The 26,144-nt window shown below is 49.2% G+C and overlaps 1 protein-coding gene across 1 annotated transcript in view; it reads right to left on the reverse strand.

Annotated features, from left to right (window-relative positions):
- The window catches only part of LOC115121094 (probable E3 ubiquitin-protein ligase MID2), a 187,213-nt gene extending 169,723 nt beyond the window's left edge, over positions 1–17,490 (reverse strand). Inside the window, 1 exon segment of the mRNA XM_065019097.1 lies at positions 17,207–17,490. The gene's annotated coding sequence lies outside the window, so the exon portion shown is untranslated.
- Positions 17,491–26,144: the final 8,654 nt, after the last annotated feature.

The following is a 26,144-nucleotide window of genomic DNA, read 5'->3' on the forward strand; positions in this document are numbered from 1 at the left end:
GAGGGGGGAGTAACTTGGAGAGGGGGAGAGAGCAGCTTGGAGAGGGGAAGAGAGCAGCTTGGGGAGGGAGAGAGAGCAGCTTGGGGAGGGAGAGAAAGCAGCTTGGAGAGGGGGAGAGAGCAGCTTGGAGAGGAGGACAGAGCAGGGAGAGAGAGCCGCTTAGGGAAGGAAAGAGAGCAGCTTGGAAAGGGAGAGAGAGCAGCTTGGAGAGGGAGAGAGAGCAGCTTGGAGAGGGAGAGAGAGCAGCTTGGAGAGGGAGAGAGAGCAGCTTGGAGAGGGAGAGAGAGCAGCTTGGAGAGGGGGAGAGAGCAGCTTGGATGGAGAGAGAGCAGCTTAGAGGGGGGGAGAGAGCAGCTTGGAGGGAGAGAGCAGCTTGGGGAGGGAGAGAGAGCAGCTTGGAGAGGGAGAGAGCAGCTTAGGGAAGGAGAGAGTCTGAAAGCATCCTGAAGGCACATTATGTCACTCCCCTTGGCAACGTGCTCCAAGCCGATTGGCAGAAACACAGAGTTCTGTCACATCACCCATTCATGATCTGTGCTCCTCTACAAGTGTCACACTTGAATGCATATTGTTTGCAAAGTTCATTTACAAAGTTAATTTACAATACACATGGCCAAGCTCAGAGAGTCTTCAAACACGGCTTGTTATGTAGGCTACTACAAACCTACCTGTCAGTGTACTAGCATGTAGAGAACCGTTTGCAACCACAACTGTAGCTGCTGCTACCGTTTTCCTAAAGGCCTTGTCTCGACAGCGCGACTGTGACTCAATAACACGTCTACTCTGTTGTTACAGCAAGAGACAACACGAGGGAGGGAGGGGGAGATGAGGAGAGTATTGTAGAGGAACTGTAGAGGCGAGACTGTCAACAACACATTAGTCTCTTCATTTAAAATAGACCATATGGAACGTTTGCCACTGGGTGTGCTCTTGGGACAAAAGAGGTCCCCTAAATGGACCAAAATATTGTCCAGACATGATAGAAACTGTACAGAGGACAATCAATAAACTCATTTAACATCTGGAATGGGGGGGGGGGGGGGGCTTTATTCTCGTTCAGTGCTTCAGGTGTAAATTGGACGGTGCAAGAAAAATGGGGGGTGACCTGGGGGGCTCTGAGGTACTGGAACGCACATTTTTTTTATCACCTTTATAATAAATCATATCATCACATTTGTGTAGTGGCATAGAGCAGTAGAGTTTTTTAATTTTTATGTTTTATTAATTTAACAAGGCAAGTCAGTTAAGAACACGTTCTTATTTACAATGACGGCCTAGGAACAGTGTGTTAACTGCCTTGTTCAGGGGCAGAACGACAGATTTTTACCTTGTCAGCTCGGGGATTCGATCAAGCAACCTTGCAATTACTGGCCCAACACTCTAACCACTAAGCTACCTGCCGCCCCAGAGTAGAGGCACTTACAGAAGTTGCACACATGGGGAACATTTTTAGTAGCTTTAGTAGCAAATTTAGCCTTTTATAAAACACATTTCATGCATTTTTACTTCATTTTACCCAGACAGGGATACTTTGGCAGAATCTATAATACTGCGCAAATGACTGGAATGACAGGCTACTTTTACACCGAGATCAATAAAAACGACCTCGTCTTGAATATATCAATGGCCTAGTCCTAGGTGTGTGGAGAGACATTGTAGGCTACAATATGAGGAGGAAATGATAGTCCTAAAAATGCTTTCCAGTTTTACCAGACTCACCCCCAATGAAGCCGGGCACCCTCGTTGTTTATGGCCGATGCGTCCGTGCCAAACGCCTATCTTTGTCTTGTTTTACTTTGTAAAACAATATTTGGTAGTTGATCTAATGTTGCTGTAGCCTACAGCAGAAAGATGAGTCTTCTCTTTTCAGCAGCAGCCATTTTCTTTCCAACCTGTGTTTTCCTGCGATTCTATTTTGCCGTGCGTTCCTGACTGGAGGCAAAAAAAAAATTAAGAAGAAGAAGCTATTGATTCTCTGTGGCTAAATCACAGGCTGTCTAATGGTGTTGTAGGCTATTCTGAATTATTTAAAATTGATTTCTGAATAGTCAGCAGTAATTCTAATTTCAATTTATCCCATGGTGCTGCAGGCTCCTCCAGAGACATTTTGATTCTATAAGGAAATAAATGATGAAATGCACCGCTGGAGAGATGAGAGTTGCAGGCTCATGTCTATCAGAGCAGAGAGAGGCAGAGAGAATCCCATTCTAGTTCTGTGAGAGATACAGGCACGCTTGCATTGGTCTAAAACACAGGTTACAATGTTGAGCTGAATCATAAGACCCGAATCAACTCTTAGAATATTACGCCGGGACTAAAAGTAAACTTTTTACCAAGTTTGTTTTTATTGGGGGGGGGCGGCGGGGTGATAATTAACAAAGAAGAAACTCAAATGAACTTTGATTGCTTGTTATTTTTTTTTTTTTAAATAGATATAAAAAAGTACCGGATCCCGACAGATACGAATACGGAAGGAAACAGTCCAAAATGGAGAGGTACGCTATTCCCAGCAGGATCATGCTGAAATGAAGCACGGCTCTCTCTACCATATAACAGTGAATAACAGCATTGATATTGAGACCAACAGTGCATTTTAAAATAGAATTGCTCGTCCCAGACGTAACATTTGTCCTATACGGAGGAGTTTTACATGCTTCATTTAACACAGTATACCACCCAGTTCTGAACATGCTGTTTTCATTATACACAACGCATTAATTATTTATCTGAACTGTTAAACTGAAGAATTACTAGAAATATTGGAATTGCTAGAGTTTAGAACTTAACAGCAGAAGCAGTAATAGGTGGGATGGGGCCAGAGTCCCATTCTGCTGGGACTAACACCTCTACAGTCTCTATAGGTGGGATGGGGCCAGAGTCCCATTCTGCTGGGACTAACACCTCTACAGTCTCTATAGGTGGGATGGGGCCAGAGTCCCATTCTGCTGGGACTAACACCTCTACAGTCTCTATAGGTGGGATGGGGCCAGAGTCCCATTCTGCTGGGACTAACACCTCTACAGTCTCTATAGGTGGGATGGGGCCAGAGTCCCATTCTGCTGGGACTAACACCTCTACAGTCTCTATAGGTGGGATGGGGCCAGAGTCCCATTCTGCTGGGACTAACACCTCTACAGTCTCTATAGGTGGCATGGGGCCAGAGTCCCATTCTGCTGTGACTAACACCTCTACAGTCTCTATAGGTGGGATGGGCCCAGAGTCCCATTCTGCTGGGACTAACACCTCTACAGTCTCTATAGGTGGGATGGGGCCAGAGTCCCATTCTGCTGGGACTAACACCTCTACAGTCTCTATAGGTGGGATGGGGCCAGAGTCCAATTCTGCTGTGACTAACACCTCTACAGTATCTATAGGTGGGATGGGGCCAGAGTCCCATTCTGCTGGGACTAACACCTCTACAGTCTCTATAGGTGGGATGGGGCCAGAGTCCCATTCTGCTGGGACTAACACCTCTACAGTCTCTATAGGTGGGATGGGGCCAGAGTCCAATTCTGCTGTGACTAACACCTCTACAGTCTCTATAGGTGGGATGGGGCCAGAGTCCCATTCTGCTGGGACTAACACCTCTACAGTCTCTATAGGTGGGATGGGGCCAGAGTCCCATTCTGCTGTGACTAACACCTCTACAGTCTCTATAGGTGAGATGGGGCCAGAGTCCCATTCTGCTGTGACTAACACATCATAGTGTGTAGTGAGAGGTTAGCCATGCCATAGTGAGAGGTTAGCCATGTCACAATGTGTAGTGAGAGGTTAGCCATGTCATAGTGTATAGTGAGAGGCTAGCCATGTCATAGTGTGTAGTGAGAGGCTAGCCATGTCATAGGTAGAGGTTAGCCATGTCAGAGTGTGTAGTGAGAGGCTAGCCATGTCATAGGTAGAGGTTAGCCATGTCAGAGTGTGTAGTGAGAGGTTAGCCATGTCATAGGTAGAGGTTAGCCATGTCAGAGTGTGTAGTGAGAGGCTAGCCATGTCATAGGTAGAGGTTAGCCATGTCAGAGTGTGTAGTGAGCGGTTAGCCATGAAATAGTGAGAGGTTAGCCATGTCAGAGTGAGAGGTTAGCCATGTCAGAGTGTGTAGTGAGAGGCTAGCCATGTCATAGGTAGAGGTTAGCCATGTCAGAGTGTGTAGTGAGAGGTTAGCCATGTCATAGTGAGAGGTTAGCCATGTCATAGTGAGAGGTTAGCCATGTCAGAGTGAGAGGTTAGCCATGTCAGTGAGAGGTTAGCCATGTCAGAGTGTGTAGTGAGAGGCTAGCCATGTCAGAGTGTGTAGTGAGAGGCTAGCCATGTCAGAGTGTGTAGTGAGAGGCTAGCCATGTCATAGTGTGTAGTGAGAGGCTAGCCATGTCAGAGTGTGTAGTGAGAGGCTAGCCATGTCATAGGTAGAGGTTAGCCATGTCATAGTGTGTAGTGAGAGGCTAGCCATGTCAGAGTGTGTAGTGAGAGGCTAGACATGTCATAGGTAGAGGTTAGCCATGTCATAGTGAGAGGTTAGCCATGTTAGAGTGTGTAGTGAGAGGTTAGCCATGTCATAGTGAGAGGTTAGCCATGTTAGAGTGTGTAGTGAGAGGTTAGCCATGTCATAGGTAGAGGCTAGCCATGTCAGAGTGTGTAGTGAGAGGCTAGCCATGTCAGAGTGTGTAGTGAGAGGCTAGCCATGTCATAGGTAGAGGTTAGCCATGTCATAGTGTGTAGTGAGAGGCTAGCTATGTCATAGGTAGTGGTTAGCCATGTCATAGTGTGTAGTGAGAGGCTAGCCATGTCATAGGTAGAGGTTAGCCATGTCAGAGTGTGTAGTGAGAGGCTAGACATGTCATAGGTAGAGGTTAGCCATGTCATAGTGAGAGGTTAGCCATGTTAGAGTGTGTAGTGAGAGGTTAGCCATGTCATAGGTAGAGGTTAGCCATGTCAGAGTGTGTAGTGAGAGGTTAGCCATGTCATAGTGTATAGTGAGAGGCTAGCCATGTCATAGGTAGAGGTTAGCCATGTCATAGTGAGAGGTTAGCCATGTCATAGTGAGAGGTTAGCCATGTCATAGGTAGAGGTTAGCCATGTCAGAGTGAGAGGTTAGCCATGTCATAGTGAGAGGTTAGCCATGTCATAGTGAGAGGTTAGCCATGTCAGAGTGAGAGGTTAGCCATGTCATAGTGAGAGGTTAGCCATGTCAGAGTGTGTAGTGAGAGGTTAGCCATGTCAGAGTGTGTAGTGAGAGGTTAGCCATGTCATAGTGAGAGGTTAGCCATGTTAGAGTGTGTAGTGAGAGGCTAGCCATGTCAGAGTGTGTAGTGAGAGGTTAGCCATGTCATAGTGAGAGGTAAGCCATGTCATAGTGAGAGGTTAGCCATGTCATAGTGAGAGGTTAGCCATGTCATAGGTAGAGGTTAGCCATGTCATAGTGTGTAGTGAGAGGCTAGCTATGTCATAGGTAGTGGTTAGCCATGTCATAGTGTGTAGTGAGAGGCTAGCCATGTCATAGGTAGAGGTTAGCCATGTCAGAGTGTGTAGTGAGAGGCTAGACATGTCATAGGTAGAGGTTAGCCATGTCACAGTGAGAGGTTAGCCATGTTAGAGTGTGTAGTGAGAGGTTAGCCATGTCATAGGTAGAGGTTAGCCATGTCAGAGTGTGTAGTGAGAGGTTAGCCATGTCATAGTGTATAGTGAGAGGCTAGCCATGTCATAGGTAGAGGTTAGCCATGTCATAGTGAGAGGTTAGCCATGTCATAGTGAGAGGTTAGCCATGTCATAGTGAGAGGTTAGCCATGTCATAGTGAGAGGTTAGCCATGTCAGAGTGAGAGGTTAGCCATGTCAGAGTGAGAGGTTAGCCATGTCATAGTGAGAGGTTAGCCATGTCATAGTGAGAGGTTAGCCATGTCATAGTGAGAGGTTAGCCATGTCAGAGTGAGAGGTTAGCCATGTTAGAGTGTGTAGTGAGAGGTTAGCCATGTCATAGTGAGAGGTTAGCCATGTTAGAGTGTGTAGTGAGAGGTTAGCCATGTCATAGGTAGAGGCTAGCCATGTCAGAGTGTGTAGTGAGAGGCTAGCCATGTCAGAGTGTGTAGAGAGAGGCTAGCCATGTCATAGGTAGAGGTTAGCCATGTCATAGTGTGTAGTGAGAGGCTAGCTATGTCATAGGTAGTGGTTAGCCATGTCATAGTGTGTAGTGAGAGGCTAGCCATGTCATAGGTAGAGGTTAGCCATGTCAGAGTGTGTAGTGAGAGGCTAGACATGTCATAGGTAGAGGTTAGCCATGTCATAGTGAGAGGTTAGCCATGTTAGAGTGTGTAGTGAGAGGTTAGCCATGTCATAGGTAGAGGTTAGCCATGTCAGAGTGTGTATTGAGAGGTTAGCCATGTCATAGTGTATAGTGAGAGGCTAGCCATGTCATAGGTAGAGGTTAGCCATGTCATAGTGAGAGGTTAGCCATGTCATAGTGAGAGGTTAGCCATGTCATAGGTAGAGGTTAGCCATGTCAGAGTGAGAGGTTAGCCATGTCATAGTGAGAGGTTAGCCATGTCATAGTGAGAGGTTAGCCATGTCATAGTGAGAGGTTAGCCATGTCAGAGTGAGAGGTTAGCCATGTCAGAGTGTGTAGTGAGAGGTTAGCCATGTCATAGTGAGAGGTTAGCCATGTTAGAGTGTGTAGTGAGAGGCTAGCCATGTCAGAGTGTGTAGTGAGAGGTTAGCCATGTCATAGTGAGAGGTAAGCCATGTCATAGTGAGAGGTTAGCCATGTCATAGTGAGAGGTTAGCCATGTTAGAGTGTGTAGTGAGAGGTTAGCCATGTCATAGGTAGAGGCTAGCCATGTCAGAGTGTGTAGTGAGAGGCTAGCCATGTCAGAGTGTGTAGTGAGAGGCTAGCCATGTCATAGGTAGAGGTTAGCCATGTCATAGTGTGTAGTGAGAGGCTAGCTATGTCATAGGTAGTGGTTAGCCATGTCATAGTGTGTAGTGAGAGGCTAGCCATGTCATAGGTAGAGGTTAGCCATGTCAGAGTGTGTAGTGAGAGGCTAGACATGTCATAGGTAGAGGTTAGCCATGTCATAGTGAGAGGTTAGCCATGTTAGAGTGTGTAGTGAGAGGTTAGCCATGTCATAGGTAGAGGTTAGCCATATCATAGTGAGAGGTTAGCCATGTCAGAGTGTGTAGTGAGAGGTTAGCCATGTCATAGGTAGAGGTTAGCCATGTCAGAGTGTGTAGTGAGAGGTTAGCCATGTCATAGTGTATAGTGAGAGGCTAGCCATGTCATAGGTAGAGGTTAGCCATGTCATAGTGAGAGGTTAGCCATGTCATAGTGAGAGGTTAGCCATGTCATAGGCAGAGGTTAGCCATGTCAGAGTGAGAGGTTAGCCATGTCATAGTGAGAGGTTAGCCATGTCATAGTGAGAGGTTAGCCATGTCATAGTGAGAGGTTAGCCATGTCAGAGTGAGAGGTTAGCCATGTCAGAGTGAGAGGTTAGCCATGTCAGAGTGAGAGGTTAGCCATGTCATAGTGAGAGGTTAGCCATGTCATAGTGAGAGGTTAGCCATGTCATAGTGAGAGGTTAGCCATGTCAGAGTGAGAGGTTAGCCATGTCAGAGTGAGAGGTTAGCCATGTCATAGTGAGAGGTTAGCCATGTTAGAGTGTGTAGTGAGAGGCTAGCCATGTCAGAGTGTGTAGTGAGAGGTTAGCCATGTCATAGTGAGAGGTTAGCCATGTCATAGTGAGAGGTTAGCCATGTCATAGTGAAAGGTTAGCCATGTCAGAGTGAGAGGTTAGCCATGTCAGAGTGAGAGGTTAGCCATGTCATAGTGAGAGGTTAGCCATGTTAGAGTGTGTAGTGAGAGGCTAGCCATGTCAGAGTGTGTAGTGAGAGGTTAGCCATGTCATAGTGAGAGGTTAGCCATGTCATAGTGAGAGGTTAGCCATGTCATAGTGAGAGGTTAGCCATGTCATAGTGAGAGGTTAGCCATGTCATAGTGAGAGGTTAGCCATGTCATAGTGAGAGGTTAGCCATGTCATAGTGAGAGGTTAGCCATGTCATAGTGAGAGGTTAGCCATGTCATAGTGAGAGGTTAGCCATGTCAGAGTGAGAGGTTAGCCATGTCATAGTGAGAGGTTAGCCATGTCATAGTGAGAGGTTAGCCATGTCATAGTGAGAGGTTAGCCATGTCATAGTGAGAGGTTAGCCATGTCATAGTGAGAGGTTAGCCATGTCAGAGTGAGAGGTAAGCTGGCCATGTCATAGTGTATGTTGGGGGGAGGGGTGGGGGGTAGATAGATATTTACATATATATGTACCATCCCTTATCCATTTGGCTCCAACCATAAACAAGTCTTCTATCAAGTTCATTCAATTTGCCATGCAGTCATAAAAACACTACCCACATCTACAGAACGTCCAGCTTGTTTCAGCTGTCATATAACAACCCCTGTGATATGGCCGACCCCATTCCCTATATAGTGCACTGTATCTCAAGGGTCAACACACAGCGGTTATACAACAATAGAGAACCCTTTTAACGTAACGGTTGATCTATCCAACTCCCTTGACTGTCCCCTGAAGTGTTTAAACAACAGCCCCAACAACAATAACAGGGCAAGATCGAATCCAAACAGGGACAGACCACACACTGTTTTCTGCCTGTTACAGTAGCAGTCCATCTCCTACTGGGTACAGAGAGAGAGCAAGACAAAACACATTCTGCCTCGCCCTAACGGCTCCCTATTCCCTGCATAGTGTACGACCTATGACCAGGCCCTAACAGCTCCCTAGTCCCTGCATAGTGTACGACCTATGACCAGGGCCTATGGGGCCCTATTCCCTGCATAGTGTATGACCTATGACCAGGGCCTATGGGGCTCTATTCCCTGCATAGTGTACGACCTATGACCAGGGCCTATGGGGCTCTATTCCCTGCATAGTGTACGACCTATGACCAGGGCCTATGGGGCCCTATTCCCTGCATAGTGTACGACCTATGACCAGGCCCTAACAGCTCCCTATTCCCTGCATAGTGTACGACCTATGACCAGGGCCTATGGGGCTCTATTCCCTGCATAGTGTACGACCTATGACCAGGGCCTATGGGGCCCTATTCCCTGCATAGTGTACGACCTATGACCAGGCCCTAACAGCTCCCTATTCCCTGCATAGTGTACGACCTATGACCAGGGCCTATGGGGCCCTATTCCCTGCATAGTGTACGACCTATGACCAGGCCCTAACAGCTCCCTAGTCCCTGCATAGTGTACGACCTATGAGCAGGGCCTATGGGGCCCTATTCCCTGCATAGCGTACGACCTATGACCAGGCCATAACAGCTCCCTATTCCCTGCATAGTGTACGACCTATGACCAGGCCCTAACGGCTCCCTATTCCCTGCATAGTGTACGACCTATGACCAGGCCCTAACAGCTCCCTAGTCCCTGCATAGTGTACGACCTATGACCAGGGCCTATGGGGCCCTATTCCCTGCATAGTATACGACCTATGACCAGGCCCTAACAGCTCCCTAGTCCCTGCATAGTGTACGACCTATGACCAGGGCCTATGGGGCTCTATTCCCTGCATAGTGTATGACCTATGACCAGGGCCTATGGGGCTCTATTCCCTGCATAGTGTACGACCTATGACCAGGGCCTATGGGGCTCTATTCCCTGCATAGTGTACGACCTATGACCAGGGCCTATGGGGCCCTATTCCCTGCATAGTGTACGACCTATGACCAGGCCCTAACAGCTCCCTATTCCCTGCATAGTGTACGACCTATGACCAGGGCCTATGGGGCTCTATTCCCTGCATAGTGTACGACCTATGACCAGGGCCTATGGGGCTCTATTCCCTGCATAGTGTACGACCTATGACCAGGCCCTAACAGCTCCCTAGTCCCTGCATAGTGTACGACCTATGACCAGGGCCTATGGGGCCCTATTCCCTGCATAGTATACGACCTATGACCAGGCCCTAACAGCTCCCTAGTCCCTGCATAGTGTACGACCTATGACCAGGGCCTATGGGGCTCTATTCCCTGCATAGTGTATGACCTATGACCAGGGCCTATGGGGCTCTATTCCCTGCATAGTGTACGACCTATGACCAGGGCCTATGGGGCTCTATTCCCTGCATAGTGTACGACCTATGACCAGGGCCTATGGGGCCCTATTCCCTGCATAGTGTACGACCTATGACCAGGCCTAACAGCTCCCTATTCCCTGCATAGTGTACGACCTATGACCAGGGCCTATGGGGCTCTATTCCCTGCATAGTGTACGACCTATGACCAGGGCCTATGGGGCTCTATTCCCTGCATAGTGTACGACCTATGACCAGGGCCTATGGGGCTCTATTCCCTGCATAGTGTACGACCTATGACCAGGGCCTATGGGGCTCTATTCCCTGCATAGTGTACGACCTATGACCAGGGCCTATGGGGCTCTATTCCCTGCATAGTGTACGACCTATGACCAGGGCCTATGGGGCCCTATTCCCTGCATAGTGTACGACCTATGACCAGGCCCTAACAGCTCCCTATTCCCTGCATAGTGTACGACCTATGACCAGGGCCTATGGGGCTCTATTCCCTGCATAGTGTACGACCTATGACCAGGGCCTATGGGGCCCTATTCCCTGCATAGTGTACGACCTATGACCAGGCCCTAACAGCTCCTATTCCCTGCATAGTGTACGACCTATGACCAGGGCCTATGGGGCCCTATTCCCTGCATAGTGTACGACCTATGACCAGGCCCTAACAGCTCCCTAGTCCCTGCATAGTGTACGACCTATGAGCAGGGCCTATGGGCCCTATTCCCTGCATAGCGTACGACCTATGACCAGGCCCTAACAGCTCCCTATTCCCTGCATAGTGTACGACCTATGACCAGGCCCTAACGGCTCCCTATTCCCTGCATAGTGTACGACCTATGACCAGGCCCTAACAGCTCCCTAGTCCCTGCATAGTGTACGACCTATGACCAGGGCCTATGGGGCCCTATTCCCTGCATAGTATACGACCTATGACCAGGCCCTAACAGCTCCCTAGTCCCTGCATAGTGTACGACCTATGACCAGGGCCTATGGGGCTCTATTCCCTGCATAGTGTATGACCTATGACCAGGGCCTATGGGGCTCTATTCCCTGCATAGTGTACGACCTATGACCAGGGCCTATGGGGCTCTATTCCCTGCATAGTGTACGACCTATGACCAGGGCCTATGGGGCCCTATTCCCTGCATAGTGTACGACCTATGACCAGGCCCTAACAGCTCCCTATTCCCTGCATAGTGTACGACCTATGACCAGGGCCTATGGGGCTCTATTCCCTGCATAGTGTACGACCTATGACCAGGGCCTATGGGGCTCTATTCCCTGCATAGTGTACGACCTATGACCAGGCCCTAACAGCTCCCTAGTCCCTGCATAGTGTACGACCTATGACCAGGGCCTATGGGCCCTATTCCCTGCATAGTATACGACCTATGACCAGGCCCTAACAGCTCCCTAGTCCCTGCATAGTGTACGACCTATGACCAGGGCCTATGGGGCTCTATTCCCTGCATAGTGTATGACCTATGACCAGGGCCTATGGGGCTCTATTCCCTGCATAGTGTACGACCTATGACCAGGGCCTATGGGGCTCTATTCCCTGCATAGTGTACGACCTATGACCAGGGCCTATGGGGCCCTATTCCCTGCATAGTGTACGACCTATGACCAGGCCCTAACAGCTCCCTATTCCCTGCATAGTGTACGACCTATGACCAGGGCCTATGGGGCTCTATTCCCTGCATAGTGTACGACCTATGACCAGGGCCTATGGGGCTCTATTCCCTGCATAGTGTACGACCTATGACCAGGGCCTATGGGGCTCTATTCCCTGCATAGTGTACGACCTATGACCAGGGCCTATGGGGCTCTATTCCCTGCATAGTGTACGACCTATGACCAGGGCCTATGGGGCTCTATTCCCTGCATAGTGTACGACCTATGACCAGGGCCTATGGGGCTCTATTCCCTGCATAGTGTACGACCTATGACCAGGGCCTATGGGGCTCTATTCCCTGCATAGTGTACGACCTATGACCAGGGCCTATGGGGCTCTATTCCCTGCATAGTGTACGACCTATGACCAGGGCCTATGCGGCTCCATTCCCTGCATAGTGTACGACCTATGACCAGGGCCTATGGGGCTCTATTCCCTGCATAGTGTACGACCTATGACCAGGGCCTATGGGGCTCTATACAGTAGAGGGAATAGGATAGCACTTAGGATGTAAACAAACAGTCAGGAGAAATCTACTGTACGGTCAATTCAAAAACGGTAAACGTTTTATAAGAAGCTAGTCACGCCTACTTCTTTTTGTTTGCGCTTGTTTTGTTAGGGTTTGAAATGTGAATGAGAAGTCTGATTTATCTGATGTGAAACTGAGCTAAAGAGGGAAGTCATGTGATGTTAGGAGAGCGATAAGGGGAGCTACAGTAATAGCCTGCACAACTGTATCAGGGCTGGAGACAGGGCACTCTAGCCTAATCCACTCCACAGTACAGTCCACAGTAGGGCTGGAGACAGGGCACTCTAACCTAATCCACTCCACGGTACAGTCCACAGTAGGGCTGGAGACTGGGCACTCTAACCTAATCCACTCCACAGTACAGACCACAGTACAGTCCACAGTACAGTCCACAGTAGGGCTGGAGACAGGGCACTCTAACCTAATCCACTCCACAGTACAGTCCACAGTACAGTCCACAGTAGGGCTGGAGACAGGGCACTCTAACCTAATCCACTCCACAGTACAGTCCACAGTACAGTCCACAGTAGGGTTGGAGCCAGGGCACTCTAACCTAATCCACTCCACAGTACAGTCCACAGTACAGTCCACAGTAGGGTTGGAGCCAGGGCACTCTAACCTAATACAGTCCACAGTACAGTCCACAGTAGGGCTGGAGACAGGGCACTCTAACCTAATCCACTCCACAGTACAGTCCACAGTAGGGCTGGAGACAGGGCACTCTAACCTAATCCACTCCACAGTACAGTCCACAGTACAGTCCACAGTAGGGTTGGAGCCAGGGCACTCTAACCTAATACAGTCCACAGTACAGTCCACAGTAGGGCTGGAGACAGGGCACTCTAACCTAATCCACTCCACAGTACAGTCCACAGTAGGGCTGGAGACAGGGCACTCTAACCTAATCCACTCCACAGTACAGTCCACAGTAGGGCTGGAGACAGGGCACTCTAACCTAATCCACTCCACAGTACAGTCCACAGTCCACAGTACAGTCCACAGTAGGGTTGGAGACTGGGCACTCTAACCTAATCCACTCCACAGTACAGTCCACAGTAGGGCTGGAGACAGGGCACTCTAACCTAATCCACTCCACAGTACAGTCCACAGTCCACAGTACAGTCCACAGTAGGGTTGGAGACTGGGCACTCTAACCTAATCCACTCCACAGTCCAGTACGCTGCTTCTTCATTAGAAATACACTGATTGGCTGGTGAGGCTACTGCATTTGGTTAGTTGTTCTCTCTCAGACAATACTGAGGGAAGAGATATAATGACACATTAAATCTAGAGATACTGTATGACCTGCTCGGTTGTAGGAAAACAGCAAATGATCTAAACAGTGCTCTGATGCAACAGGCTGCAGTAAATGGGCCAGGATAATAGGCCAGGATATTAGGCCAGGATGATATGCCAGGATATTAGCCCAGGATAATAGGCCAGGATAATAGGCCAGGATAATAGGCCAGGATATTAGGCCAGGATGATATGCCAGGATATTAGCCCAGGATAATAGGCCAGGATAATAGGCCAGGATAATAGGCCAGGATAATAGGCCAGGATATTAGCCCAGGATAATAGGCCAGGATAATAGGCCAGGATGATAGGCCAGGATAATATGCCAGGATGATAGGCCAGGATGATAGGCCAGGATGATAGGCCAGGATGATAGGTCAGGATAATAGGCCAGGATAATATGCCAGGATTATAGGCCAGGATGATAGGCCAGGATGATAGGCCAGGATAATATGCCAGGATGATAGGCCTGGAGAATATGCCAGGATAATAGGCCAGGATAATAGGCCAGGATAATAGGCCAGGATTATAGGCCAGGATGGGGTGGCAGGTAGCCTAGTGGTTAGAGCGTTGGGCCAGCAACTGAAAGATTGCTAGATCAAATCCCTGAACTGACAAGGTAAAAATCTGTCGTTCTGCCCCTGAACAAGGCAGGTTAACCCACTGTTCCTAGGCTGTCATTGTAAATAGGAATTTGTTCTTAACTGACTTGCCTAGTTAAATAAAAGGCAAGGGTAGAAGGACCTATTGAAGAAGAAAGAAAACATAAACAGGGAAGTGGTTATAACCACAAGGGACCATGGGGCATTTCATTATTTGTATTGAATTAAACATTATGTTTTAAAAGCATCGGCTGTATGTTTTGACAGATTATACTGTAGCAGATGCAACAGTATCATGTCAATCCTCCAGCTATGTATCAAATCATGAGAGCTGCTCATATGATGCTTCTACTCAAATACCCATAAGGTATTTCAACCTCCCAACATTGTCCACATTGTTTAATATGTTTAAAAAAATGATATATATATTTTTTTAACTTTATTTAACCAGGAAAATACCCTTGAAGTTAGAAACCTCTTTTGGGAAGGGACCAGTCAGTACACGCAACACAACACATTAAAAACAATTACAATGGTCAATCTTATTATTATTATTATTATTATACTGTCGAGCCCATATAAAGCATGATAAATTGACGTGAGAGAATTAGATCGACAAGTCAAATCCAAATGGACATGAGCGTGATGCCACTGAGAGTACAGTGAAGAGAACTTGAGCACTGCCACAGAGAGTACAGTGAAGAGAACTTGAGCACTGCCACTGAGAGTACAGTGAAGAGAACTTGAGCACTGCCACAGAGAGTACAGTGAAGAGAACTTGAGCACTGCCACAGAGAGTACAGTGAAGAGAACTTGAGCACTGCCACTGAGAGTACAGTGGAGAGAACTTGAGCACTGCCACTGAGAGTACAGTGGAGAGAACTTGAGCACTGCCACTGAGAGTACAGTGAAGAGAACTTGAGCACTGCCACAGAGAGTACAGTGAAGAGAACTTGAGCACTGCCACGGAGAGTACAGTGAAGAGAACTTGAGCACTGCCACTGAGAGTACAGTGGAGAGAACTTGAGCACTGCCACAGAGAGTACAGTGAAGAGAACTTGAGCACTGCCACAGAGAGTACAGTGGAGAGAACTTGAGCACTGCCACAGAGAGTACAATGAAGAGAACTTGAGCACTGCCACTGAGAGTACAGTGGAGAGAACTTGAGCACTGCCACAGAGAGTACAGTGAAGAGAACTTGAGCACTGCCACTGAGAGTACAGTGGAGAGAACTTGAGCACTGAGCAGCGGAACTCTGACTATTTCTTTGCCACAGATTTATTACAGGACTTGCTCTGCTGACTGTATGAGTTTTGATTTTCAAAGTCAAACCTTATTGAGCTCGATTGCTTATCAAAATGTTGTGAATTAACATAATATTTTAGGAACATCAGACTTTGATTTACATCTTCAGGAAAGCAAAACACAAGTCGCCAAACTGTACAGTAGCCTAGTCCAAAGGCAGGCAGATGGCGATATGGAGTCGTTTTCATCTTACCGTCCAAACGAATTGAATGCATCCGGCAATAGTATCCCTCGTGGACTGGTTCATACCTAAACCATTCTCCATTCAGGTTGTGTATGCTTCAATGTACTCTTTAACTTGATTTAATTATGAGAAGGGGGAACATTTGAGGGAAATATGCATATTTTCCTTATGAGACACCATTTTCCACCACCATGCTAGTGACTAAATGCTAATCCCGGATGTTGTTTATCATGTTCGGCCAATCAGGTTGAAACTAGCAGACCAGGGGTTCCGTTTCTTTTATTGCATGTTTATTTTAGCAGCATCGCATTAGTGGAAACCAGGACTGTTCTCAGGGCAGACCTGTTTAAGTCGAGTAGGGGAGAATTTTGGCAAACCCTAACCATTTTCTTTAAAAAAAACTTATTCGCCTAACCTTACACTTTAATTATCCTAATTTGCTGCGTAAATTATCCTAACCTGCTACGAAAAGTAACTTCTGCTAGTCAAAACAGGCTGATCTGCCCTGAGAATAGTATTGGTTTCGACTAATGTAATACAGGTTAGGGGTGAAAAAAAACAGACTGGCTGAAGGCAATACACAACATTTGGCCACTAGCATCATGACGGAAAATTGTGTTTCATAAGGAAAGTATGCATATTAAATAATGTTAGGGAGGAAATCGATGCCCACGCAGTTTGAATGGAGAAGGATTTTAGTACGACCTGGTCCATGAGTGATATGAATGTAGCCTATTGCCGGCTGCATACCATGCGTTTGGACCGTAATATGAAAACTACTCAATATTGCCAGCTGCTGGCCTTTGGGCTAAAAGTAGCCTATGCTTCAGAGTCAGACAACAGGGCTATTGTCCACTAAATGGCACATCATGACAAACCGCACATTCCAAAGGCACGGGATGATAACAACTAGCTATTGACTCATCATATTCTATTGATCATTGGAATGACAGCGGTTATCCATAAATCAAATGACAGTCCGTCTATGCGTGATGGCACAAATGATTTGCCCCACATAGCATACACGTGCAATGGGGTTGTTGTTTGTTTCGTTCATAGTCTATGGCTCAAAACCAACCGCAGCCAGAACAACAACCGATCAACACAATGCTTCGATTTGTCAAAAAAAAAAAACACTGGATCCAGCGGAACTTTAGAACATCTTTAAACAATAGAATATAACCCCATATGAGAAAGTTATATTCCGATCGGTCTATTTAAAGTTATAATGCATTCCGGTTAAGATTATTTTAGTAACAGCCAGCATACCTCTGACATAGCCTATTCATTCTGATTCACTCTCAACTCTTTCCAATGATTCAGATCCTCTCTCTCACAAAGCGAAAGACTAACCCAAATAGGAGAAGGTTATGCCCGTGATTTCCCAATAATAGCTCAAGTAGACTACTTTCTTCTCCCAGTTCAATTATCATACTCCCGTTTCCCCACCAAGCACTGCAGAATAAACATAAAACCGACCAACACTCACTGAGATAGCGCGATGGGAGGGGTTAGAGGTACCTACCAGCTTTATATGCCCAACATTATTTTCTTCTGTCATCTTGAAAAGGTCGAAAACGAAGTTAAGAAACACTTGGATCGAACAGAAGTGGAAGAGCCCCGGTAATGTGACACAAACAGCGTTGCTCCGTTCTGTTCCCGCTCGCACTCGACGCAAGCAACTGCGAACCTCCCTGACTGCGCATTCACTCACCGTCGGTGAAAGCTCACAGGCTTGTATATTTAACTTTAGAGAAACGAGAGAGAGAGAGAGAGAGAGACAGAGAGAGAGAGAGAGAGAGACAGACAATCGCAGGAAAGCGGCTCCTCCTACCAATACAATGCGAAAACCCTAAAACCACAAATCTGATCTACAAGCTTAGCGCAGGCAGGCGGGCTCATACTCGTCCTAGCCTACATACACCGGGCAGTGGAGGGATCAGCTGTAACCAACCCCTAACAACCAGCCCCATCACTGTAAATGTCAACTTCATGGAATTGATGGGATCGTTAATGACAATGGAATTGCCTCGTCTTCTAATGACGATGATATGTCTAGGGTAGGCTTCTCATTTTAATGAAACTCTACTGTATGATGCAAGGACAGGTAATACTGTTGTTGAAGTTTAAGGCAGTTTCATATATAGCATCCTGTTGACTCATTCATATGGTTAAGAGCTTGTTAAATAAATTGTTTAGAATAGAATATAGCCTATAATAATACTGTAATAGAAGATTACTTAATGAATTTACAAGTGTTACCTAGAAAATGTTTAAATTTTACTTTTTATTCTATGAGAATACATTCCAGAAAATGCCCTAAATATAGCCCCCCTTTGTTGAGGGTCTCTGTGTCTGTACTTTGTCCTCGTGTCTACTCTACAAAGTGAAAGTGGAAACAATGTACAGTAAGCGATTAGGTCACCACTGTTTTCTAGCACAGTGCTCTTGAGTCTAAAAAGTTGCAAGTCCTGCCTCTTTTCGACTCAAAGATGAGAGAATTAACACAGCCACACTCCAACACACTCCAGTCACAGCACAACTCTGAGCTCTGGGTCCCCATAGGCTCTGGGTTTCATAATGCGTCATTCTTCATAGGAAAAGCACCCACACATCGGAGTCTGCTTGTAGCAGGTGCGTGGGAATAAGTCAGTCATGTCTATGCTCGGAGGAAGGCCAAGAGGCACATAGAGGTCGACTAAAGGTCAACTATGGCTTAATTAGACAGTGATAATGACAACAGGTCAACTAAAGGTCAACTAGACAGTGATTATGACAACAGGTCAACTAAAGGTCAACTATGGCTTAATTAGACAGTGATAATGACAACAGGTCAAATAAAGGTCAACTAGACAGTGATTATGACAACAGGTCAACTAAAGGTAAACTATGGCTTAATTAGACAGTGATAATGACAACAGGTCAACTATAGGTTAATTAGACAGTGATAATGACAACAGGTCAACTATAGGTTAAATCTTTTAAGGGGGGCACAAGGGCACTGCGTTCATCCACCTCTGGCCTGCTCGCCTCCCTACCACTGAGGAAGTACAGTTCCCGCTCAGCCCAGTCAAAACTGTTCGCTGCTCTGGCCCCCCAATGGTGGAACAAACTCCCTCACGACGCCAGGACAGCGGAGTCAATCACCACCTTCCGGAGACACCTGAAACCCCACCTCTTTAAGGAATACCTAGGATAGGATAAAGTAATCCTTCTCACCCCCCCTTAAAAGATTTAGATGCACTACTGTAAAGTGGCTGTTCCACTGGATGTCTTAAGGTGAACGCACCAATTTGTAAGTCGCTCTGGATAAGAGCGTCTGTTAAATGACTAAAATGTAAATGTAAATTAGACAGTGATAATGACAACAGGTCAACTATAGGTTAATTAGACAGTGATAATGACAACAGGTCAACTATAGCTTAATTAGACAGTGATAATGACAACAGGTCAACTATAGGTTAATTAGACAGTGATAATGACAACAGGTCAACTATAGGTTAATTAGACAGCGATAATGACAACAGGTCAACTATAGGTTAATTAGACAGCGATAATGACAACAGGTCAACTATAGGTTAATTAGACAGTGATAATGACAACAGGTCAACTATAGGTTAATTAGACAGTGATAATGACAACAGGTCAACTATAGGTTAATTAGACAGTGATAATGACAACAGGTCAACTATAGGTTAATTAGACAGTGATAATGACAACAGGTCAACTATAGGTTAATTAGACAGTGATACTGACAACAGGTCAACTATAGGTTAATTAGACAGTGATACTGACAACAGGTCAACTATAGCTTAATTAGACAGTGATAATGACAACAGGTCAACTATAGGTTAATTAGACAGTGATACTGACAACAGGTCAACTATAGGTTAATTAGACAGTGATACTGACAACAGGTCAACTATAGCTTAATTAGACAGTGATAATGACAACAGGTCAACTAAATAGCATTGTGTTAGTTCTTTTCTTTTAGAAGTTCATTCTTAAAATGGAATCAGAATTCTATCCATCAGTAATTAAAACAAATGTAAGCTATTATATGGAATGCCTTCGCATGGAAATGTGATCATGGCTGTTCTTTCAAAAAATGTCAAGGAAACTGAACTAGGGTTGACCCCAATTAGTCGACTGGTCGATTGTTTGGTCGACCTAGACTCTTTTTTGTCGAGCAGTAGCAAACACTGAACCAAAATACAAAACGCAACATGCAACAATTTAAACTATTTTACTGAGTTACAGTTCATACAAGGAAATCAGTCAACTGAAATCAATTCCTTAGGCCCTAATCTATGGATTTCACAGGCCCACCCACTGGGGAGCCAGGCCCACCCACTGGGGAGCCAGGCCCAGTCACTGGGGAGCCAGGCCCACACACTGGGGAGCTAGGCCCACCCACTGGGGAGCCAGGCCCAGCCACTGGGGAGCCAGGCCCACCCACTGGGGAGCTAGGCCCACCCACTGGGGAGCCAGGCCCAGCCACTGGGGAGCCAGGCCCAGCCACTGGGGAGCCAGGCCCAGCCACTGGGGAGCCAGGCCCAGCCACGCCCAGCCACTGGGGAGCCAGGCCCACCCACTGGGGAGCCAGGTCCAGCCACTGGGGAGCCAGGCCCACCCACTGGGGAGCCAGGCCCAGCCACTGGGGAGCTAGGCCCACCCACTGGGGAGCCAGGCCCAGCCACTGGGGAGCTAGGCCCACCCACTGGGGAGCCAGGCCCACCCACTGGGGAGCCAGGCCCAGCCACTGGGGAGCCAGGCCCAGCCACTGGGGAGCCAGGCCCACCCACTGGGGAGCCAGGCCCAGCCACTGGGGAGCCAGGCCCAGCCACTGGGGAGCCAGGCCCACACTGGGAGCCAGGCCCAAAACGCAACTGGGGAGCCAGGCCCAGCCACTGGGGAGCCAGGCCCAGCCACTGGGGAGCCAAGCCCAGCCACTGGGGAGCCAGGCCCAGCCACTGGGGAGCCAGGCCCAGCCACTGGGGAGCCAGGCCCACCCACTGGGGAGCTAGGCCCACCCACTGGGGAGCCAGGCCCACCCACTGGGGAGCCAGACCCAGCCACTGGGGAGCCAGGCCCACCCACTGGGGAGCCAGGCCCAGCCACTGGGGAGCTAGGCCCACCCACTGGGGAGCCAGGCCCACCCACTGGGAAGCCAGGCCCAGCCACTGGGGAGCCAGGCCCAGCCACTGGGGAGCCAGGCCCAGCCACTGGGGAGCTAGGCCCAGCCACTGGGGAGCCAGGCCCAGCCACTGGGGAGCTAGGCCCACCCACTGGGGAGCCAGGCCCACCCACTGGGGAGCCAGGCCCAGCCACTGGGGAGCCAGGCCCACCCACTGGGGAGCCAGGCCCACCCACTGGGGAGCTAGGCCCACCCACTGGGGAGCCAGGCCCACCCACTGGGGAGCCAGACCCAGCCACTGGGGAGCCAGGCCCACCCACTGGGGAGCCAGGCCCAGCCACTGGGGAGCTAGGCCCACCCACTGGGGAGCCAGGCCCACCCACTGGGAAGCCAGGCCCAGCCACTGGGGAGCTAGGCCCAGCCACTGGGGAGCCAGGCCCAGCCACTGGGGAGCTAGGCCCACCCACTGGGGAGCCAGGCCCAGCCACTGGGGAGCCAGGCCCAGCCACTGGGGAGCCAGGCCCAGCCACTGGGGAGCTAGGCCCACCCACTGGGGAGCCAGGCCCAGCCACTGGGGAGCCAGGCCCAGCCACTGGGGAGCCAGGCCCACCCACTGGGGAGCCAGGCCCAGCCACTGGGGAGCCAGGCCCAGCCACTGGGGAGCCAGGCCCAGCCACTGGGGAGCCAGGCCCACCCACTGGGGAGCCAGGCCCAGCCACTGGGGAGCTAGGCCCACCCACTGGGGAGCCAGGCCCACCCACTGGGAAGCCAGGCCCAGCCACTGGGGAGCTAGGCCCAGCCACTGGGGAGCCAGGCCCAGCCACTGGGGAGCTAGGCCCACCCACTGGGGAGCCAGGCCCACCCACTGGGGAGCCAGACCCAGCCACTGGGGAGCCAGGCCCACCCACTGGGGAGCTAGGCCCACCCACTGGGGAGCCAGGCCCACCCACTGGGGAGCCAGGCCCAGCCACTGGGGAGCTAGGCCCAGCCACTGGGGAGCTAGGCCCAGCCACTGGGGAGCTAGGCCCACCCACTGGGGAGCCAGGCCCACCCACTGGGGAGCCAGGCCCACCCACTGGGGAGCTAGGCCCACCCACTGGGGAGCCAGGCCCACCCACTGGGAAGCCAGGCCCAGCCACTGGGGAGCTAGGCCCAGCCACTGGGGAGCTAGGCCCACCCACTGGGGAGCCAGGCCCACCCACTGGGAAGCCAGGCCCAGCCACTGGGGAGCTAGGCCCAGCCACTGGGGAGCCAGGCCCAGCCACTGGGGAGCTAGGCCCACCCACTGGGGAGCCAGGCCCACCCACTGGGGAGCCAGGCCCAGCCACTGGGGAGCCAGGCCCACCCACTGGGAAGCCAGGCCCAGCCACTGGGGAGCCAGGCCCAGCCACTGGGGAGCCAGGCCCAGCCACTGGGGAGCTAGGCCCACCCACTGGGGAGCCAGGCCCACCCACTGGGGAGCCAGGCCCAGCCACTGGGGAGCCAGGCCCACCCACTGGGGAGCTAGGCCCACCCACTGGGGAGCTAGGCCCACCCACTGGGGAGACAGACCCAGCCACTGGGGAGCCAGGCCCAGCCACTGGGGAGCCAGGTCCACCCACTGGGGAGCCAGGCCCACCCACTGGGGAGCCAGGCCCAGCCACTGGGGAGCCAGGCCCACCCACTGGGGAGCTAGGCCCACCCACTGGGGAGCCAGGCCCAGCCACTGGGGAGCCAGGCCCAGCCACTGGGGAGCCAGGCCCACCCACTGGGGAGCCAGGCCCAGCCACTGGGGAGCCAGGCCCACCCACTGGGGAGCCAGACCCAGCCACTGGGGAGCTAGGCCCACCCACTGGGGAGCCAGGCCCAGCCACTGGGGAGCCAGACCCAGCCACTGGGGAGCTAGGCCCACCCATTGGGGAGCCAGGCCCAGCCAGTCAGGATGTTTTTTTTCTTCCACAAAAGGGACAGTTTCATCAGATGTCTGGGTGGCTGGTCTCAGATGATCCCGCAGGGGAAGAAGCCAGATGTTGAGCTCCTGGGCTGGCTTGGTTACATGTGGTCTGTGGTTGTGGAGGTCCTGGGCTGGCTTGGTTACATGTGGTCTGTGGTTGTGGAGGTCCTGGGCTGGCGTGGTTACATGTGGTCTGTGGATGTGGAGGTCCTGGGCTGGCGTGGTTACATGTGGTCTGTGGTTGTGAGGCCGGTTGGATGTACTGCCAAATTCTCTAAAACAATATCGGAGGTAGTTTACTTGTTAATTGTTTACTCCATGTGTAACTCTGTGTTGTCTGTTCACACTGCTATGCTTTATCTTGACCAGGTCGCAGTTGCAAATGAGAACTTGTTCTCAACTAGCCTACCTGGTTAAATAAAGGTGAAATAAAAAATTAATTAAAAATTTGTAGAGAAATCAACATCCAATTCTCTGGCAACAGCTCTGGTGGACATTTATTGTCCCCAGCATAAGGTGCACCTGTGTAATGATCACACTGTTTAGTCAGCTTCTTGATATGCCACACATGTCAGATGGATGGATTATCTTGGCAAAGGAGAAATTCTCACTAACAGGGATGTAAACAAATTTGTGCACACAATTTTATAGAAAATATGAGTGTGTAAGGAACATTTCTGGGATCTTTTATTTCAGTTCATGAAACATGGGACCAACACTTTACATGTTGTGTTTATATTTTTGTTTGCATACAGTACCAGTCAAACGTTTGGACATATCTACTCATTTATGGGTTTTTCTTTATTTTTACTATTTTCTACATTGTAGAATAATAGTGTAGACATCAACACTATGAAATAACACATATGGAATCATGTAGTAACCAAAAAAAGTGTTAAACAAATCAAAAAGTAGCCACCCTTTGCCTTGATGACAGCTTTGCACACTCTTGGCATATTTTATACAATGTTGCATGTTTGCTAGGGCCAGAACGAAGTTAATAGTTGATACAATGTTTCATGAAGACAGGCCATGCGTAGCCATTGTGATTTATAGGATATTTATTTTTAACAGGATATTTTCTACCTGACTTTATAGGATATTTTTTACATAGTTGGCGATGGCAAAATAATTTTGAGATACGAAGACGTTATTATAAATGACATTAAACTGTTCCCCGAAAATGTGCAATTGGCAAGCAGATCGGTAGAAATTGTAAGATAAATTGGGATTCCACATGAGAAAGGTTGCCGACTCCTCATGTAGCGTATTACTGGCAACCTAAGGAGAGAAAAGGCATAATCTTCGAAAGCAAGTAGAGGTGGGACGAGGATGGTCGAGTCAGGTTAATTTTTTTAAACTTCTGGTTATCTTGATCTCTGGATCCCTCTTGAGTAATTTGTGTCTTGTTTAATCAAACAATGCGCTTAAAGCATCAGACAAGCTCAATGCATATATAGTTGATTTTATTAAAACACGTAGGGTGTGTCTGTATATGGGAAAAATATATGTTTAAACATTTTGACCAATCAATTGGCCGAAAGAATGGACAACTTTTGTTCAACCAAGGTTTTCGAAATCAGGATTTGGCCTAAGAAACAGGCAGGCCTACTGTAAGTCCTTCCTCTGCAACACCATCATTAAGTCTACCGACCACACGGTGGTGGTAGGCCTGATCACCAAGGACGATGAGACAGGCTATAGGGAAAAGGTCAGAGACCTGGCAGTGTGGTGCCAGGACAACAATCTCTCCCTCAACGATGAGACAGGCTATAGGGAAAAGGTCAGAGACCTGGCAGTGTGGTGCCAGGACAACAATCTCTCCCTCAACGATGAGACAGGCTATAGGGAGGAGGTCAGAGACCTGGCAGTGTGGTGACAGGACAACAATCTCTCCCTCAACGATGAGACAGGCTATAGGGAGGAGGTCAGAGACCTGGCAGTGTGGTGCCAGGACAACAATCTCTCCCTCAACGATGAGACAGGCTATAGGGAGGAGGTCAGAGACCTGGCAGTGTGGTGCCAGGACAACAATCTCTCCCTCAACGATGAGACAGGCTATAGGGAAAAGGTCAGAGACCTGGCAGTGTGGTGCCAGGACAACAATCTCTCCCTCAACGATGAGACAGGCTATAGGGAGGAGGTCAGAGACCTGGCAGTGTGGTGCCAGGACAACAATCTCTCCCTCAACGATGAGACAGGCTATAGGGAGGAGGTCAGAGACCTGGCAGTGTGGTGCCAGGACAACAATCTCTCCCTCAACGATGAGACAGGCTATAGGGAGGAGGTCAGAGACCTGGCAGTGTGGTGCCAGGACAACAATCTCTCCCTCAACGATGAGACAGGCTATAGGGAAAAGGTCAGAGACCTGGCAGTGTGGTGCCAGGACAACAATCTCTCCCTCAACGATGAGACAGGCTATAGGGAAAAGGTCAGAGACCTGGCAGTGTGGTGCCAGGACAACAATCTCTCCCTCAACGATGAGACAGCCTATAGGGAGGAGGTCAGAGACCTGGCAGTGTGGTGCCAGGACAACAATCTCTCCCTCAACGATGAGACAGCCTATAGGGAGGAGGTCAGAGACCTGGCAGTGTGGTGCCAGGACAACAATCTCTCCCTCAACGATGAGACAGGCTATAGGGAGGAGGTCAGAGACCTGGCAGTGTGGTGCCAGGACAACAATCTCTCCCTCAACGATGAGACAGGCTATAGGGAAAAGGTCAGAGACCTGGCAGTGTGGTGCCAGGACAACAATCTCTCCCTCAACGATGAGACAGGCTATAGGGAAAAGGTCAGAGACCTGGCAGTGTGGTGCCAGGACAACAATCTCTCCCTCAACGTCAGCAAGACAAATCTAGGTATTACCTCAACTACCTCGTACCCCCACACATTGACTCAGTACTGGTACTCCTTGTATAAAGTCTAGGTATTACCTCAACTACCTCGTACCCCCACACGTTGACTCAGTACTGGTACTCCTTGTATAAAGTCTAGGTATTACCTCAACTACCTCGTACCCCCACACGTTGACTCAGTACTGGTACTCCTTGTATAAAGTCTAGGTATTACATCAACTACCTCGTACCCCCACACGTTGACTCAGTACTGGTAGTCATTGTATAAAGTCTCATTTTATTGTTATTTTATTGTGTTACCACGTTTCTTACTTTTTAACTCTGCGTTGTTGTGAAAGGGCTCATAAATTAAGCATTTCACGTTAGTCTACACCTGTTGTATTCAGTGCATGTGACCCCCCCCAAAAATATGATTTGATTTCATGTGAAGACAACACACAGCCTGTAGCCAAGTAGGCTATGATACTCTCTCCTTCAACACTTAAAGAACACTGGCAAGGTCAGGTACAAATACCTGGGTAAAACCATCGCCTCAACA

The sequence above is a fragment of the Oncorhynchus nerka genome, linkage group LG6 (genome assembly GCF_034236695.1).
Source record: "Oncorhynchus nerka isolate Pitt River linkage group LG6, Oner_Uvic_2.0, whole genome shotgun sequence".
Lineage (NCBI taxonomy): Eukaryota > Metazoa > Chordata > Actinopteri > Salmoniformes > Salmonidae > Oncorhynchus > Oncorhynchus nerka.